Genomic DNA, 19,962 nt, shown 5'->3' with positions numbered 1-19,962 from the left:
GAACACTTGTCTTTGTTGTCAGTTACCAAATATTTTTATTAAGAATGCCCATTTTTTGGAATAAAAAAGGTGGGTTTATTTTTAATGAACTGAAGAGTTGGAAGCTCTGAAAAGTAAAGCAGGTTATCTTCTTCCTCAAGGGGACATATACTAATGCTATGCTCGTGTGAAGTATTACTGAGATACCATAAGCAAACAGTAGATGATTCATGTCAGATGGTTCTCCAATAATGTTGGGGGGGGGGGAGCAGCTGATGTATGGGATATTGAAGGCAGATTAAGTTGTTAATGTATATTAGTATATTCTTAATTTCCTTTTAATTGAAAAAGACATATTGACTTTAATTAGAACCATTTCACAGGAACTGTCAATTAGCACATGTCAAACTAGTTAATTCAGAACAGAATTCTTTTAATTAGGGTCTGCTTTCCTTTAACTATGGGGCCAATGAAATCAGCCTTTCCTTATCTAGATTTTAAATGTCTCTAAGACATATAATACAAATGTAGACTCTTATCTATTATTAGAAGCCCATATGGATAACATTAAAATGATGATGCTGGCATTGTTCATGCAGCACAAATCAGTCCCTTTATGACTGTTAGGAAAAAAATGGCTTTGAACAAAGACTATTTTAAATACCAGATTTATCCTACTTTAAAGAGACTACAAAATTTATGACATGCATGTTCACATTTAAAGTATTATTTAATACGTCTGCTCAAATAAATGGGCCTATTCAAACGTTTTGTGTGTTCTATCAGCTGAAGACACATAAAACATTGTCAAGCCATACAGCAACGTTTTTTTCCTTAAATGAACTGTAATCAAAAAGGGAAAACAGACTGAATGATTTTTTTTTTTGCACAACATAAAAATAGCATTAACTTTCATTGCATCCAAAGATTTAATACTATAGTTGATACAGTGACTAAACCACTAGTAGTGGGCTAATCTGATCTTAGTAATCAGACTGTAAAATCTGAAACTTAGCTCTTGCTTAATGTACTGATGTGGAATTGTAGCATTTTAGTTGCATTTGGTATGAGGACGGACATATACAGTGAGCTTGGGGCAGGGCTATATGGTATTCACCTACAAATAGGTATGCTCAGAATTAAAAGAAGATGTTTTTAATTTTTTTCTTTATTGATTAAGGTAGTACTTACATATGTGTAAAAGAAGATTTTAAGTGGGATGTAAAGGGAGAATTAATGTGAAATCTAGCCCACTTTATTATGTGAGGTTTAGCCACTATTTTACTGAGTTATACCAAGCAAGTATTCCAAAATTTAATAAAAGGAATATTTAATAAGCTAAACTCTGGATTCCACAAGAATTATCTAGAAACATATTTTATGTACCCTGGTAGGTTCAGTTCTAAAGTGTGCTTTACTATGACTGTCTCAGTGGCTGCATTTGTGCCAGTTGAACTAAATGAAGAATTGTAGCAATCTTTTAATCTTTTAATTTTGTTTAGCATAGGCAAAACAACAAGGGCAACAAGCAAACAGATGAAAACACACACAACCAAAAACTCCTTTGTTTTTCTTCCAGAGTTGACCTTTCTCTTCTGAACTATGTCTAGAGGTGCCTTTGCCCTCTACTTTGTGTTTGAGAAGCACAACCTATATTCATACACACTAGAGGCCTGGTGCACAAAATTTGTGCGGGGGGGAGGGGTGGGGCGGTCCCTCAGCCTGGCCTGCACCCTCTCCAATCCGGGATCCCTCTTGCAATCCAGAATCACTGGCTCCTAACCGCTCACCTGCTTGCCTGCTTGATGCCCCTAACTGCTCCCCTGCCGGCCTGATCCCCCTAACTGCCTATCTGCTCTCCAATCCTCTCCTGCCCTTCAGACCCCCCAGTGCAGGTGTGCTGAGAGCTCTCTGCCGCAGCCCTGCCCCCATCCTGATTGGTTGTTATGTGATAACATCCCAGCCAATTTGCATATTCCCCTATTATTAGTATAGATATATATTTTAATCCTCACCCAAGGATATTTTTTTTACTAATTTCTAGAGAGAGTGGAAAGGGGGGAGGAGAGAGAGAGAGAGAGAAAGAGAGAGAGAGAGAGAAACATCGATGTGAGAGAGACACATTGATTGGTTGCCTCCACCTCACCCTTACTGGGGTGGGGAACCTGCAACTGATGTATGTGCTCTTGACTGGGAATTGAATCCGCAACCCTTCAGTACATGGGCCGATGCTCTGACCATTGAGAAAAACTGGCCAGGGTAGCATGTGCATATTTTATTTAGTTCTATAGCTTTTAACATTTTTGGTGTTATATAATCTCTGATGAAAAATATGGATTCTCTTCCCAGAAAAATCCACATAGGCATACATGCACTAAAATGTTCAGGATGGGAAATCTTCTTAAAAAATAATTTGACTCAGACTGCTGAAAAATATATGTTTAGCTTGATATGATTTACTAATTGCAATGCTCTAGTCACTATGCTTGGTTCTGAGAATATAACAATGAGTGAGATGAACAACCTTAGCATCTGAGACACTGACAAATTATTAACAACTTTTCAGAAATTATTATGTGATTTAAAAAAAAAATTTTACTTTCTGAACTGGTTAAAATTTGATCTATATTTAAAAATCTTGTACAAGTTATAGATGTGACAGGATTGACAATTTTACATAAAAATTGCCTGAAAAATATAATTATTGAAACATTAAAGGTGATTAATTTTATAAGTGTAACTTAACAGGTTTTATTAATCCATTTCATTTTTATCTATAATTCTGTTTTGGTTAGTAATCTCAGGTAATATTAACTCATATAATACTTTTGATCCATCTCTTAGTTCTGTTTACTTAAATGATATTATTTATAGTTGTTTATAAAGAAGACATAGGCATACTAATATAATTTTTATAAATTAGTCTCATTTTAAACTCAAACTGTGCAAATGATCTTCAGTGGGGGTGGTGGTAGTAATTAACTTCTTGATTGTCCATAAGTAGGTTATCCATGCTATGCCAGGGTTTAAAGTTGAACAGTGGCTGAGTGAGGTCTGCTTTTCACAAATTAACATACCCAGACTCTATTATTCCACCAGATAGTGTTAATTCCTTTGTATGTTAAAAGGGATAGTGTGTGTGTGTGTGTGTGTGTGTGTGTGTGTGTGGTCTTTAAGAGTATACTGAAGCATTGTTAAATATAGTTTTATCTAAGCATACTTATGTACTTTAGTGTGTATCTTTTAATCCCAATTGGTCCTTGATTGTCTGTAGCAGTTTAAATGTATTTCTATTTTAATTTACTGAATGTTGACCATTGGTACATTTACCAGCAAAAAATTTTTTCTTTGAAAATTTATAGGACACACGGCCCTTAACTTGGTTTAATCATCTTGATGGTATAGATGGTGTAAGTTTTATATATTGATAAAAATATGTATTTAGATAATATGTTTGTGAATGAAAACCACAGCTATTTAATTCTGATGACAGATTAAATTATTAGGAGCTATGATTTGAAATAGTTTTATCCAAATAGGAAAATTCTAGAAATCACTGTAGTGCTTCATTTAAAAGGAAGTAACTTTCTGATTAAATTTTTAATTGTTTGATTTTAAGAGTTAAAATGGAAAATTGTAAAATTATTTTATCCACTTCTAGATCCTTAATCAATACAGTATTGAGTTTTTTAGGGATTACATACTGCACTCTAAGCATGGTATTACTGTTTATTCTGTGTAGAAGTAACCACCTCCACCCCTCTTTTTCTTTTTTTTTTTTTTTTACCTAATGATCAACAGTTGTCTAATATTAATATTATAATTTGGTAAATATAAATTTTTATTATCTTAAGTGATATTGTATTTAGCTTTTGGAAGTGACAGGAAGATACTTACTTGTTTCTATTTTTATTTTTATTGGTTGTTTCAGGTTAGTTTGGTTTAATACCACAAGTATTTATTCATGCCTGTTATTTCCAGAAACAGTTAATATTAGACATTATCCTGTTGAACATTAGTTAAAACATTTATTTGTCTTTCTTTTAACTATGAGGAATCTGTTAAAAACTATTAAATCTAGTAGTTTTTGTGCGGAGTCTAAAGTTTTCTATGTACAATATCATGTCATCTGCATATAACTTTACTTCCTCCTTTACAATTTGGCTGCCTTTTATCTCTTCTTGTCTGATCACTGTGGCTAGGACTTCCAGCACAATGTTGACATTCCTGTCTTTTTCCTGATCTTAAGTGAAACGTTTTATGACCATTGAGTATATTGGCTATAGGTTTGTCATATATGGCTTTTATTATATTGAGGTATGATCCCTCTATTATCACTTTGCTGAGAGTTTTTATCATAAATGGGTGCTGGATTTTGTAGAACTTTTCTTCTGCATCTATTGATATGATCATGTGATTTTTATCTTTCATTTTGTTTATGTGATGTATCACGCTTATTGATTTGTGAATATTGTACCAGCCTTGCATCCCCAGAATAAATCCCACTTGGTCATATTGTATGATCTTTTAAATGTGTTGCTGGATCTGATTTGTTAATATTTTGTTGAGGATTTTAGCATTTATGTTCATCAGGGATATTGACTTATAATTTTCTTTCTTTGTTGTGTCTTTATCTGGTTTTGGAATTAGGATAATGCTTGCCTTGTAAAAAGAATTTGAAAGTCTTCCCTCATTTTGAATTTTTTGGAATAGTTTGAGGAGGATAGGTGTTAGTTCTTCTTTGAGTGTTTGATAAAATTCACCCGTGAAGCTGTTTGGTCCAGAACTTTTGTTTGGTGGGAGTTTTTTGATCACTACTTCAATTTCATTAGTTGTTATGGGTCTATTCAGGTTTTCTGATTCTCCTGATTCAGTTTTGGAAGATTGTATATTTCTAGGAATTTGTCCATTATGCCCAGGTTGTCCAGTTTCTTGGCATCTAATTGTTCATAGTATTTTCTTACAATCCTTTGTATTTCTGTGATGTCAGTTGTTACTTCATCTCTTTCATTTCTGATTTTATTTATTTGGGTCCTGTATCTTTGTTTCTTGATGAGTCTGGCTAAAGGTTCATTAGTCTGTTTATCTTTTCAAAAGACCCGCACTTGCTTTCATCAATCTCTTGCATTATCATCATCATCATTATTATTAGTCTCTATGTTATTTATTTCTGCTCTCATTTTTATTATTCCCTTCCTTCTACTTACTCTGGGCTTTTCTTGTTGTCCTTTTTCTAGTTCTTTTAGGTGAGATTTTTCTTGCTTCTTGTGTTAGGCATGAAATACTATGAACTTTCCTCTTAGGACTGCTTTTGCTGTGTCCCATAGATTTTCATTTGTTTCCAGGTAAATTTTTATTTCTTCCTTTATCTCATTTGTAATTTATTATTGTTTAATAACATGCTGTTTAGCCTCCATGTGTTTGAATGTTTTGAGTTTTTTATTTATTTACTTAATTCTTTTTTTTATATATATATATATTTTTTTATTATTAGTTAAGGTATTACAAATGTGTCCTCATCCCCCCCATTAACCCCCAACCTCCCCCCCACACACACTCATGCTCCCATCCCCCTGTTGTCCATGTCCATTGGTATGGCTTATATACATGTATACAAGTCCTTCGGTTGATCTCTTCCCCTTACCCCCGCCCTCCCCTACTTTCCTTCTGGGGATTGATAGCCTGATTGCTGTTTCTCAGTCTTTGAGTCTGTCCCTTTTCATCAGTCTATGTTGTTCTCTATAATCCACAAATGAGTGAGATCATGTGGTATTTATCTTTCTCTGACTGGCTTATTTCACTTAGCATAATGCTCTCCAGTTCCATCCATGCTGTTGCAAAAGGCAAGAGTTCCTTTTTTTTTTTTTACCGCAGCATAGTATTCCATTGTGTATATGTACCACAGTTTTCTAATCCACTCATCTGCTGATGGGCACTTAGGCTGTTTCCAAATCTTAGCTATGGTGAATTGTGCTGCTATGAACATAGGGGTGCATATATCCTTTCTGATTGGCGTTTCTGGTTTCTTGGGATATATTCCTAGTAGTGGGATCACTGGGTCAAATGGGAGTTCCATTTTTAGTCTTCTGAGGTAGCTCCATACTGTTCTCCACAGTGGCTGCACCAGTCTGCATTCCCACCAGCAGTGCAGAAGGGTTCCTTTTTCTCCACATCCTCTCCAACACTTGTTGTTTGTTGATTTGTTGATGATAGCCATTCTGACAGGTGTGAGATGATAACGCATCGTCGTTTTGATTTGCATGTCTCGTATAATTAGTGACTTTGAGCAGGTTTTCATATGTCTTTCGGCCTTCTGTATGTCCTCTTTCGAAAAGTGTCTATCTAGGTCCGTTGCCCATTTTTTTATTGGATTGTTTATCTTCCTTTTGTTAAGTTTCATGAGATCCCTGTAAATGTTGGAAATTAAACCCTTATCGGTGGTATCATTGGCAAATATGTTCTCCCATGTAGTGGGTCTTCTTGTTGTTTTGTTGATGGTTTCCTTTGCTGTGCAAAAGCTTTTTATTTTGATGTAGTCCCATTTGTTTATTTTCTCTTTAGTTTCCATTGCCCTAGGAGCATTATCAGAGAAGAAATTTCTTCGGCATATGTTTGCGATTTCGCTGCCTGTGGATTCCTCTAGTATTTTTATGGTTTCCCGTCTTACGTTTAAGTCTTTTATCCATTTTGAGTTTATTTTTGTGTATGGTGTGAGTTGGTGATCTAGTTTCATCCTTTTGCATGTATCTGTCCAATTTTCCCAACACCATTTATTGAAAAGACTGTCTTGACTCCATTGTATGTTCTTGCCTCCTTTGTCGAATATTAATTGGGCATAGTGGTTTGGGTTGATTTCTGGGGTCTCTATTCTATTCCATTGATCTATATGTCTGTTCTTGTGCCAGTACCAAGCTGTTTTAAGAACAGTGGCTTTGTAATACAGTTTGATATCTGGTATTGAGATCCCACCTACTTTGTTCTTTCTGAGGATTGTTGCAGCTATTCGGGGTCTTTTTTTATTCCAGATGAATTTTTGGAACGTTCGTTCTAGATCTGTGAAATATGCTGTTGGTAATTTAATGGGGATTGCATTGAATCTATAAATTGCTTTGGGTAGTATGGACATTTTGATGATGTTGATTCTACCAATCCATGAACACGGTATATTCTTCCATCTGTTTATGTCTTCCTCTATCTCTTTTTTCAGTGTCCTGTAGTTTTCAGCATATAAGTCTTTTACCTCCTTAGTTAAGTTTATTTCTAGGTATTTTAATTTTTTTGGTGCAATGGTAAATGGGATTGCTTCTGTAGTTTCACTTTCTGTAAGTTCACTATTGGTGTAAAGAAATGCCATGGATTTCTTAGCATTAATTTTGTATCCTGCTACATTGCCGAATTCATTTATTAAGTCTAATAATTTTTTGATGGAGTCTTTAGGGTTCTGTATGTACAGTATCATGTCATCTGCAGATAAGGACAGTTTTACTTCTTCTTTTCCAATCTGGATGCCTTTTATTTCTTCTTCGTGTCTGATCGCAATGGCTAGTACTTCCAGTACTATGTTGAACAGGAGTGGTGAGAGGGGGCATCCCTGTCTTGTTCCTGTTTTTAGGGGGAATGGTTTTAGTTTTTGCCCATTGATTATGATGTTGGCTGTGGGTTTGTCATATATGGCTTTTATTATGTTGAGGTATGATCCCTCAATTCCTATCTTGCTGAGAGTTTTTATCAAGAAAGGGTGTTGGATTTTGTCAAATGCTTTTTCCGCATCAATTGATATGACTATGTGGTTTTTCTCTCTCAATTTGTTTATGTGATGTATCACATTTATTGATTTGTGGATATTGTACCATCCTTGCATCCCTGGGATAAATCCTACTTGGTCATGGTGTATGATCTTTTTGATGTACTGCTGGATCCGATTTGCTAGGATTTTGTTGAGGATTTTGGCATCTATGTTCATGAGGGATATTGGCCTGTAATTCTCTTTCATTGTATTGTCTTTATCTGGTTTTGGGATTAGGGTGATGTTGGCTTCATAGAATGAGCTGGGAAGTGCTCCTTCCTCTTGGATCTTTTGACATAGTCTGAGGAGGATAGGTTTTAGGTCTTCCTTGAATGTTTGGTAAAACTCCCCTGTGAAGCCATCTGGCCCCGGGCTTTTGTTTGCTGGAAGCTTTTTGATTACTGCTTCGATTTCCTCCATAGTTATTGGCCTATTGAGATTTTTAGATTCTTCCTGGTTAAGTTTTGGAAGGTTGTATTTATCTAGGAATATGTCCATTTCCTCCAGGTTGTCTAGTGTGTTGGAGTAGAGTTGTTCATAGTATTTTCTAACAATCCTTTGTATTTCTATGGGGTCTGTTGTTATTTCTCCTCTTTCATTTCTGATTTTGTTTATTTGGGTCCTCTCTCTTTGTTTCTTGGTGAGCCTGGCTAGAGGTGTATCAATCTTGTTTATCCTTTCAAAGAACCAGCTCTTGGTTTTGTTGATCTTTTGTATTGTTTTTTTGGTCTCTATGTCGTTTATCTCCGCTCTGATCTTTGTTATTTCCTTCCTTCTGCTTACAGTGGGCTTTTTTTGTTGCTCTCTTTCTAATTCTTCGAGTTGTAGAGTTAGGTCATTTATTCTCATTGTTTCTTGTTTCTTGCAGTAGGCTTGTAGAGCTATGAACTTCCCTCTCAAGACTGCTTTTGCTGTGTCCCATAGGTTTTGGATTGTTGTGTTTTCATTGTCATTTGTTGCCATGATGTTTTTTATTTCTTCTTTGATCTCACTGGTGACCCAGTCGTTGTTTAATAGCATGCTATTTAGTCTCCATGTGTTTGATTTTTTTGGATTGTTTTTGTTGTAGTTGATTTCCAGTTTTATGCCTTTGTGATCTGAGAAGATACTTGATATGATTTCAATTTTCTTGAATTTGAAGAGACTTTGTCTGTGACCCAATATATGGTCTATCTTTGAAGATGACAAATGTGCACCCGAGGAGAATGTATATTCTGTGACTTTGGGGTGAAATGTTCTGAAGATGTCAATTAATTCCATCTGATCTAGTGAGTCATTTAGGATTGATGTTTCTTTGCTGAGTTTCTGTTGAGAGGATTTGTCCAGTGGAGATAATGGGGTGTTAAGATCCCCTACTATGATTGTATTGCTGTCAATCTCTCCCTTGATCTTCTCCAGAAGATTTCTTACGTATTTGAGTGCTCCTATATTGGGTGCATATATATTTACCAGAGTTATTTCTTCTTGTTGGACTGCTCCCTTTAGTATTATGAAGTGGCCTTCTTGATCTCTTTTTATGTCCTTCACTTTGAGATCTAATTTGTCAGATATAAGTATTGCTACCCCGGCTTTTTTTTCACTTCCATTGGCCTGAAAAACCTTTTTCCATCCCTTCACCATCAGTCTGTGTGCGTCTTTTTTTGTGAGGTGGGTTTCCTGTAGACAGCAGATATATGGGTCATGTTTTCTTATCCACTCATTTACCCTATGCCTTTTGACTGGGGAATTTAATCCATTTACATTTAAAGTTATTATTGATAGAAACTTGTTAGTCGCCATTTTTGTTCTTTACCGCTGCGTTCCTTCTTTGTTTCCTGTTTTTTCTATTTACAGCAGACCCTGTAGCATTTCTTGCATTGCTGGTTTGGTTGTAATAAACTCCCGTAGACCGTTTTTGTCTGTGAAGCTCCTGATTTGACCCTCAATTTTGATTGATAGCCTCGCTGGGTATAGTATTCTTGGATTCAGACCCTTCCTTTGCAAGACTTTGTATATTTCATTCCATTCCCTTCTTGCCTGATGTGTTTCTGTTGAGAAATCGGTCGCTAGTCTGATGGGGGATCCTTTGTAGGTAACTTTCTGTCTCTCTCTGGCTGCTTTTAAGATTCTTGCTTTGTCGTTGGTGTTTGCCAATTTAATTATTATGTGCCTTGGTGTCGGTCTTTTCGGGTTCATTTTGTTTGGGACTCTGTGAGCTTCTTGGATTTGTGTGAGTTTTTTCCTCCCTATATCAGGGAAATTTTCTGTTACTATTTTTTCAAACAGGTTTTCTATTCCTTGCTCAGTTTCCTCTCCTTCTGGCACCCCTATTATTCGGATGTTGTTTCGTTTAGCATTGTCCCAGAGTTCTCTTAGGCTCTCCTCCTGCTTTTTAATTTTTTTTTCTAGGAGCTGTTCTGTTTGGGTATTTTTTTCTACCTTGTCTTCTAGCTCGCTGATGCGGTCCTCTGCTTCTTCTAGTCTACTGTTGATGCTTTCTATTGAGTTCTTTATGGCAGTGATGTCGTTTTTCATTTCTTCTTGGTTTCTCTTCATTTCCTCTTGGTTCTTCTTCATTTCCTCTTGGTTCCTACACATATTGTTGAATTGGTCTTCCATTTTTTTCATCCACCTTATGACCATTACTCTGAATTCTTTCTCTGACAGGTTGCTTGCCTCCATTGCCTCCATTTCGTTTACTTCCTTTTCTGATGATGCCTGTTTTTCTCTCATATTTGGGTTGGTTCTTTGTTTCACCATGATTTCTCTTCTCAAGGTGCTTGGTTATGTAGTTCTCTCTCTGCTGCGCTGATTCAAAGGCACAAAATACAACACAACAAGGCACAACGTTCAAGGCAACAAACTAAATGCATTCACGATATTAATAACCCCAAATAAAGGTGACCCCCCGAGCGAAGAGAATTAGGGGATATAGAAGAAAAAAGAGAAAAAGATTAAAGAGAAAAATAAAAAACAAAAAGGAGTGCCGAAATGAGATTGGGAAAAGGGAGAGAAGAAAAAAAACAAAAATACAAAAAAAAAAAAAAAAAGTAAGAGAATGAAATAGAGGTGGGGAAGAGGCTATTTGTATGGGGAGAGCGAGGGATTGGAAATTAGATATATAAGTAGGGTGAAATTTAGACAGTGGTTAGAAAGAAGGAATAGGTAAAATCCAAAGCAGGAATAGGGTAAGAGAAACAGGACAACAAAAGGGGAAAAGTGAGGAAGAGAGTTTTGGCTTAAGGGTAAATGAGAGCTAGAGAGAAATGATGCTAAAGGAACGATGAAAATAGTGTGTATAACACTAATCCCAAAATAAAATAAAGAAAAATAAAAAAAATAAAAAAAATAAAATGACACTTGAAAAAATGGTAAAAGGATAGCAATAATACTGGTTAAAAAAATGTAGTAATTAAAAAGGTAAAATCAAGTGATGAAAAAAATAAAAAATAAAAATAAAATAAAATAAAATAGGTTCTTAATGAAATGGTGAAAAAAGAATTTAAAAAAAAAATATATATATATATAAAAATATTCGGAAGTGAAGGTGCTTCAGATCTTCCACTCTTCTTTTTGGCACGCCTCAGTCCTGCCAGGCATTCAGGGGAGTGTTGAACTTCCCTGCGATACACTGTCCCTCCGTGCAGTAAACCACAGACCTGATTTTAAGGCAGCTTGTATTTGTTTACCAGACTGCCTTTATTTGTGATCGCAGAAGAGACAGTTCGTGGCTCTGCCTCTGGGTGGCAGTGTGTCTGGATTGACCTCCGAGGCTATAAGTCCTCTCTATCAGTAGGGTTTTTTTTTTTTTTTTTTTTTCCTCTATGGTATTGGGAACTGATTCAGGAAAGACCACTGCCCAGAGCTGGTTCCTTGCCACTGCCCGCTGTTTCCCAGGCTCCCCAAAAAGAACTTTCCCCTACAGGCTCTGTGAATGACCCCAACTGGGGAATCCCATGCACTGGGTTTAATAATCAAATGCACAGATCTAAGGGGAACTGTAACAAGAGCCTGATAGTTGTGCGAATTCGCAAGCCTCCACCTTCCAGGTCTGCGCACAGTCTGCGCGCGCAGTCTCCGCGCGCTCACTCGCCCCTGGCACCAAGCAGCCAGCAGATTGGCAAAGTCCAAGGCTGTTCCCTTACATCCAGTCCAGCTATGGGCTCATTTTTCGCGTTCCCTTCTGCCAGCAGCCCTGTGGGGCCCCTTCCCCACTCGCGGGTCACGCTGGTCCCAACGGCTGCAGACTCTGTGGGGCGCAGATTCCGCCCCGCGCGCGCGAGCTCGGTCCTCCCTCCAACCCGAACTTCAAACCGCACCTTTAGGGGATGTCCAACCTTTCCGTGAGAAGAAGCAGTGCTCGTCTGAGTTCAGGCAGTGACGCTGCTTGAGATCCCTTGTTTCCAGGTTAGTAGCTGGTCTCTGGATGCCGGCAACAACCACCCAAGATGGCGCAGTCTCCGCTGCTTAGCTGGCGCACCACGAGAGGCTTCAGCCGAAGTCTCCAACCGTCCTTTTTTTCCTGGGGGTTCTCGGTCTTTCCTAGCTGCAGACAGTCTCTCAGCTGAAAATCCTCTGCCTATTCGGGCTGCATGTTACCCGTTTCAGCTGCTCACCCTTATCTGCTCCAGGACAAGGCACAGGACATGTCCGTTTATACCGCCGCCATTTTTCCTCCCCCTCTTATTTAATTCTTTATTGTCAAAAATATTACATGTTTTCTTTTTCCCTAATTGACCTCTACCAGCCTGCTCCTGCACCCTCCAGTTGAGTTTTTAGATTGTAGTTGATTCCTAGTTTCATCCCATTGTGATCCAAGAAGATGCTTGATATGATTTATATTTTTGACTTTGTAGGGACTTATTTTGTGTCCTAACATGTGCATCTTTGAAAATGTTCCATGTGCACTTGAGAAGAATGTATATTCTGCTGCTTTGGGATGAAATGTTCTGTAAATATTGATTTAATCTATCTGATCTAGTATGTCAATTAAGGTCACTGTTTCATTATTAATTTTTTGTTTAGAAGATATATCCAGTGATGTCAGTGGGGTCGTAAAGTCCCTCATTATAGCTGTATTGCTGTTGATCTCTCCCTTAAAGTCCACCAAGAATTTTTTAAAAAAATATTTAGGTGCTCCTATATTGGGTGCATATACGTTTCCCAGGGTTATATCTTCTTGTTGGATCGATCCCTTTAGTATTATATACTGTCCTTTGTCTCTTTATGGCCTTTATCTTGAAGTCTATTTTGTCAGATATAAGTATTGCTACCCCAGCTTTTTTTTTCATTTCCATTTGCATGGAATATTTTTTCCCATTCCTTCACTTTTTTGGTGAATTGATTCTTTATATATATATTTTTTAATTGCTTACAGTATTACAAAGGGTATTACATATGTGTCTTTTTTTTGCCCCCGCCCTTGACTATCCCCTGGCCTCCCCCACCCCCCATGATTCTTTTTTAACTGATTGGGTTTGGTACTAATTTAGGAAGAGGCTAACACACTAATGACTCATGTGAAATTGCCAGGAATTTTTAAAAAGATAGCTTTTAATTAAAAGTAATGTTCAAAGTTGTATTTGGTATAAGTGGTAACTAGTTTGCCAATTTGACATAATCTTATCTTGATTTTTGTTTGTGTTATAAGGTCTCTTCTGGGCTAATTTCTATAGTAAATTTTTATCAGAACATGAGATTCTTCTAATGTGCAATTAAAGTCTTTGCATTATTGGCAATATACTTTATAGAGAAACTTAGGGATAAAAATCAGCTCATTTTATTTTGTAGTAAAATCAGAAATAGGAAAAATATGCTAACATGATAATATCTAATGAGGGAAATGTTCCATGCAGATGTCTGTTTTTCTATTAATCCCTAAAATGACTGTATGCTTTTATTTATATGAGTAACATAAGATACAAACATGTTATTAGGAATATATCCACTTCTAAAAAAGTTAAACACCATATGAGTTTAGAATTTTAAAGAAATTATTTTAAGAGTGATTTAAATCTTTAGATAATGTAAGATTTGAGATTTCAACAAAGATATAATATCTATGTATGCTACTTCTGAGAGTTATTTAGGTATTTTTTTCTTGTTCATCTGCATTTAATACAGCTTTTAACATAAGGAAATGAGAACTGGGTCTTGTATGATGAATCTTTTATTGGTACTGAGAAATATTTTCCTTAGTTATTTTTGAAGTCTCCATCTAGGCACACTGGTAATTTTATTTTTATTATAGTATGTAGATAATAGGGTCATATGTTCTCAAGCTATCACAGAGGGCATGTTAAAGGAAAAGAGAAAACATAATTTTTGTTTTTGCTGTTGTCATTAGGGATTTTCATATTTTCTTTGTACATTGGGCACCTTTTCATGTTTATTGTACTATGCTGATAGTAATGTCAGATTTTATTAAGCTAACACCAAGTTAGTGAACATGAAAAGCAGAATATTTTGCTATTAGTATTGTTCTAGATTTTTGTCCTTTAAATACTTACTTTTTATGGGTTATAATTTATTTTACAATGTGAATTCTTTAGGACAGTGGTTCTCAACCTTCCTAATGCCGCGACCCTTTAATACAGTTCCTCATGTTGTGGTGACCCCCAACCATAAAATTATTTTTGTTGCTACTTCATAACTGTAATTTTGCTACTGTTATGAATTTTAATGTAAATATGTGATATGAAGGATGTATTTTCATTGTTACAAATTGAGCATAATTAAAGCATAGTGATTAATCACAAAAACGATATGTAATTATATATGCATTTTCCGATGGTCTTAGGCGACCCCTGTGAAAGGGTTGTTCAACCCCCAAAGGGGTCACGACCCACAGGTTGAGAACCGTTGCTTTAGGAAGATGTATTTTGTTTTAAGCTACATTAGGCTGCTAACATAAATTTGGACCTATCCCTTTACTATTAGTAAATATGTTGTGGAACTAATACAAATGATTACAAATAGTTCTTACATTCTGTACTTTCACATTTTATATTGAATATATGTTAGTGAATGCACAGCTTTGGTGAAGGGTGAGGAGAGACATATCTCTCTATATAAAAGGCTAAGCAACCATCCGTCCAACCAGTAGTTATGACATGCAATGACAACCAGGGGGCAGATGCTCAATGCACGAGTTGCCAAGCTGTGGTGACTTGGCAGCAGTGGTTCTCTGGTGACGCACCCTGGAACCAGAGAGGAGGGAGCCTGATTCCAGGGTGCGTCACCCGAGAACTACCCTCTCACAATCCAGGACCCCTTGGGGGATGTTGGAGAGCCAGTTTTGGCCCGATCCCTGCAGGCCAGGCTGAGGGACCCCACCTGCTGGAGGGACCCTGCTCACTCCACTGACACCCTTCGAGCCCGTGGCATCACCCCTGGTGCGGCCGGCTGGGGAAGGGACTGCGGGAGGTTGGCTCTGGCTCCAGGGCATGTCTGGCCCATCTCGCCCAGTCCTTTCCCGCTGGCCACCTTCTAATTAATTACCTTTCAATATGAACGAATCCATGCACTGGGGCATATATATTGTTTCAGTCTTTTACATGGGTATTAGCATCCTTCAGTTTTAGAATTAAGAAAAATGAATAATAAGGTCACACTGCTAGTTATACACATTTTACACTAACCCTATCAGACTTCATAGTATTCTAGACTTGAGTGTATAATGAGAGAGATAGGGGATTGCTGGGAGCCGGTCCATGCTTGCTGTTTCAAGGGACCTGGCATATATGGCATACTGTTCTTAATATGTTTGCTCACCTTCTTGGCACTATGTGTTTTAACCAAGGTCTCTGAGAAAGGTTGTTTCCCCAGGTAGGGATTTTCCCCTGAAGTTAGGGAGGGAATAAAACGGGAAACTGGAAAAAGGAAACAGGGAAAGACATGGAGAAGATTAATACCCTTGGCTTTTGATATTTAATTTATAGAATTAACTTACTTTTCTCTTAAATCTTGAGCTTATGGTTATAATTGGAATTAATTTAAGCATAGTTACCAATATAATGGGATAAATTATTTAAGACTGGGTATCTTGTTTGTTATTGAACATATTGATTAGCTCTAAGTAGGTCTTTATGTAGTTTATAAATTTTAATGCCTTATCACTTTTAAATATGCCTGATATTTAAAAAATTAAATCCATGTTTTTTGCTTTGATTTTTCTTTGTTCTCTAGGATTAATGGGAAAAACATGAACTTCACAATGAATTTCTCCTAAAATGTTGATTTACAATTTACTTTCTCAAGATTCATTTTGAATTATAGAAATCATCTTCTACTATAACCTTCTACAGAAGGATTTCAAAATGAGTAAGTCAACCTTCTGAATTTTGGGAGGTACTTGACTGAAATTAATAGATATTATTTTGTTGGTTGCTGCTAATGTATTAGGAATTATTCTTTAAAAAATACACTTAATTACCAAGCTCAGTGTCATTTGGTGAGGGGTGGGGTGAGGCACATATACACAATTATTTATAAGCCTATGGGACTGCTTGCCAGTTTTCATTTATTTTGATAAGCACCAGGGTCAACTTAATTAAAAAAAAAAATCTAAGCCTGGCATTAGATTTTTGGAAAATATGTTACTGGATGTGGTATAGTTTTTTGTAATGGAATGTGAGATAGAAGTCAAACATGTTGTCTGTTGTATAACACTGTCTATAGTTAACAACATATTATTATGCACAAAATATGTTAAGAGGGAAAATTTCATGTTAAGTGTTCTTACCACAGAGCAAAAACAAAACCACAGAAGAATATAAAGAAATTTTTGGAGATGATAGATATATTTATAGTAGCTTGATTATGGTGATAGTGTCATGGGTATATGCATCTGTTCAAACTCACCAAATATATATATTAAATATGTGTAATTAAAAATATTAATTATACCTCAGAAAAGCTAAAAAAAGTTGGTTATATTTTAAAGATATATTCTGGGGAAAGAAGAGAAGAAAATTAAGCAGATGAAATCCCAAAGCATTCAGAATTCTTTTTTTCTTTAAATTTTCAATTATAGTTGGCATGTAATATTTTATATTAGTTTTAGGGCTATAGCATAGTGGTTGAAAGGGTGAAGGGATTAAGAAGTACAAATTGGTAGTTATAAAATAATCATATAGTCAATAATATTGTAATAACTATACGGTGCCAGGTCAGTACTAAACTTAGCATTTAGAATTCTTGATGTAGCAGGTGAAAGGGAATGGCCTCATGATTCTTTGCTTCAGTTTGTTGCCTTCATGATGAGGACTTGATACTGATGATGACAATGTTGGTGTTATCCTTGGCATGTAAAGGAATGTCAAATATACACTTTTTGTTTTGTTTTGGTATTTTTAAACCTCACCCGAGGATATATTTTTAAATTGATTTTATTTATTATTATTATTTTAAATATATTTTTATTGATTTTGGTGAGGAAGGGAAAGGGAGAGAGATAGAAACATTAATGATGAGAATCATTGATCGGCTGCCTTGTGCACGCCCCCCACAGAGCATTGAGCCCACAACCTCGGTATGTGCCCTTGACGGGCATTGAACCCGGACCCTTCAGTCCACAGGCCAACACTTTATCCACTGAGCCAAACCAGCTAGGGCTACATTGATTTTAGAGAGAGAGAAGGGAGAGAGAGAGAAACATCGACCAGTTGCCTCCTATATGCTCCCGTCTAAGATGAATTCATAACCTAGGTATATGCCCTGACCAGGTATTGAACCCACAACCTTTTGGTACTCCAGCTACCTGAGTCACCTGGCCAGGGCAGAATGTCAAATATACTCTTAACAGTTTCTCATTAGAGAGCTTTTCTTTTATTGAGACTACTGATTCACAGGAGGAAAAATCCTCGTTACGGGCAACATACAAGTGAAAAACAATTTGTGGCAGAGGAAGCAAAAGAGAAGGAGGAAAAGAGGTGGCAAAAGTGGGTAGATACTGAGAGAGGAAACATGAAGGGAAAGAAGACGAGGAGAGACAGAGGGTGGGATACAAAATAAGATAATTTTCTCCATTCTACTGCTCAGGCCCTCTTACTCCTATTCCACTGTCAGTAGCATTTGCTGAAAGCTTTCCTGGAATATTCAAATCTTCCCACTTAGTTAATTCAAACAGATTCACTGTCAATGATAATTCATTGTCATTTTATAGTTTTTTTTTTGAGAGAAAGAGAGAGAGAGAGAGAGAGAGAGAGAGAGAGAGAGAGAGAGAGAGAGATTGACATGAGAGACATTGATTGGTTGCCTCCTGTATGCATCCCTATCAGGGATCAAATCTGCAACCCCGGTATGTGCCCGAATTGGGAATTGAATCTGCAATCTTTTTGGTGTACGGAACAATGCTCCAACCAACTGAGCCACCCAGCTTGGGCTCTGTGTCACTGTATGCCAGGCAATGTTCCAGGCTCTGGAGATATAATATAGTCAGTGAGATGAAGTCTCAATCCTCATGGAACTTACATTGCAACAGATGAATAAATGTATATTTGATTTGTTATGGGGCGGGGAAAGCAGATGAAGGGGATAGAAAATAAGAGTATGTTACTTTAGAAAGGGTAGTCAAGGAAGTTTTCTTGACAGAGGTGATATTTAAGTAGGAATCTGAATGAAGTGTGGGGAACAAATATGTCAGTTTCAGGGAAGTATGTGCCTGGCAGGAAGATGAGTCAAGTGTAAAGGCATATGTATGGTGTGTTCAAGGATCAGCAAGAAGCATAGTGGATGGAGGGGAGAGTGGTAGGAAATGAGGATGAGACTTTGGCCGATAGACCACAATGAAGTAATAGGATTTTATTCTAAATAGCATCACACTTAGAGACTTGAGAGCAGAGAGGCAATATGGACTCATTGCACTCAATATTTTCTTATATAAAAGCAGAGCTGAAAAGGATCTGGAGAAGTCGTAGGCACTTACCCAGTTGCATTTATTAATATAAATAGTGTAGTAGGAATGGGAAGTGGTTGTTCAAGGACAGCTTGCACTATTGTACCTGTGGAAGAGTACACAGTACCGTGATGGAATAGGTGATTGTTTTCCTAGAAAGATTTCATTGATTAGCTCTTTAAGAGGCCATTAGAAGTGAAGTCAGTGGTGGCTAACCAGCAAATATTATTGTATAAGACACTGGGGTAGATACTTTTGAAAATGTTAGCCTATGCAGGTATTTGTCCCCATTTTACAGAGAAGAAAACTGAACCTCAGAGGTCCTGTTGTGCCACAGCTGCGGGAAGCACTTGGCTAGTTTTCAGAATACTCACACTAAAGTAGGCACTTTGCCTGAATGATTGGGGTAATTGCAATAGTGTAGCTCTAAGTATTAATCATGATTAACTAGGCAATTAAATTTCTAAGAATATACTAAAGCAATAATTGAAAAGATGGCTTCTATTTTAAAACACATACTTTCTAATTATTTTCTGAAAATTAAAGGACTACGTGGTCATTTTTGAAAAATGAGAAATATAATTTTACACACACACACACACACACATTGTGACAACTTCTGCTTCCTCCTTGTTAATGCCTCAAACCTGTACTTTTTCCGATGTAAGCCAATAAATTCTGGCCGTATTGTTATTATATTTATTTAAATAGTTGAAGAATGAATGAATTTTAATCACTTCATCCTTGAAAATGAGTTTGGGAAACTTAATAAGTGTGTTTGATAGTTTATCTAGTAAAATTGTTGCAGAGGTCATCTGAAGGGCTTAGTTCTGTAATCCGAGTAGTAGTGATTCAGAGTCTTATGCTCTTGTGGCCTATCTGGAGAGCATATTATCAAATTCAATATTTATTTGGTATAATTCATCTAAAGAAAGTAAATAAAACAAAATGATTCCCCATCCCTTGATAACCTCTTTGCCTGCAGCAGACGATGGAAATGTATCTCAGTCTACAATGTCACATGTTCAAAGTATGCTTTTTGTTATTTTTTTATAACTCAGTTTCTATTTTTGAACCCATATTCTGCACAGATGACAGAAATTTTAATGTTAATGAGGGGTCTCTTACCTTTTCCTAGTGCTCTGTTAATTCTTGGGTGGGGGTGGCGGGTCCTACTGGACATCTCCGTCTTTCCACAGTGGTGGCATCTGTTGAAATAGTCATCCTTCATTTTGTTTCTGAAGTTACTTGGTGGCCACCCATTGCTGCTGACTTAGCCCACATTCTCATCCACAAGGTTTTAGCTGGCAGAGCAACTCTT

The 19,962-nt window shown here is 36.7% G+C and overlaps 1 long non-coding RNA gene across 1 annotated transcript in view; it reads left to right on the top strand.

Moving 5' to 3' along the window:
* Positions 1–19,962, top strand: part of LOC118656797 — a 117,858-nt gene that overhangs the window by 63,776 nt on the left and 34,120 nt on the right. Inside the window, exon 5 of the long non-coding RNA XR_004967698.1 lies at positions 15,932–16,066. This is a non-coding gene — a long non-coding RNA (uncharacterized LOC118656797). The remainder of the gene's footprint in view (positions 1–15,931; positions 16,067–19,962) is intronic.

This window comes from Myotis myotis, unplaced genomic scaffold (assembly GCF_014108235.1).
Source record: "Myotis myotis isolate mMyoMyo1 unplaced genomic scaffold, mMyoMyo1.p scaffold_m19_p_5, whole genome shotgun sequence".
Taxonomy (NCBI): domain Eukaryota; kingdom Metazoa; phylum Chordata; class Mammalia; order Chiroptera; family Vespertilionidae; genus Myotis; species Myotis myotis.
Note: the sequence above shows the minus strand (reverse complement) of the source record. Positions and strands in the feature narration are given on the sequence as shown.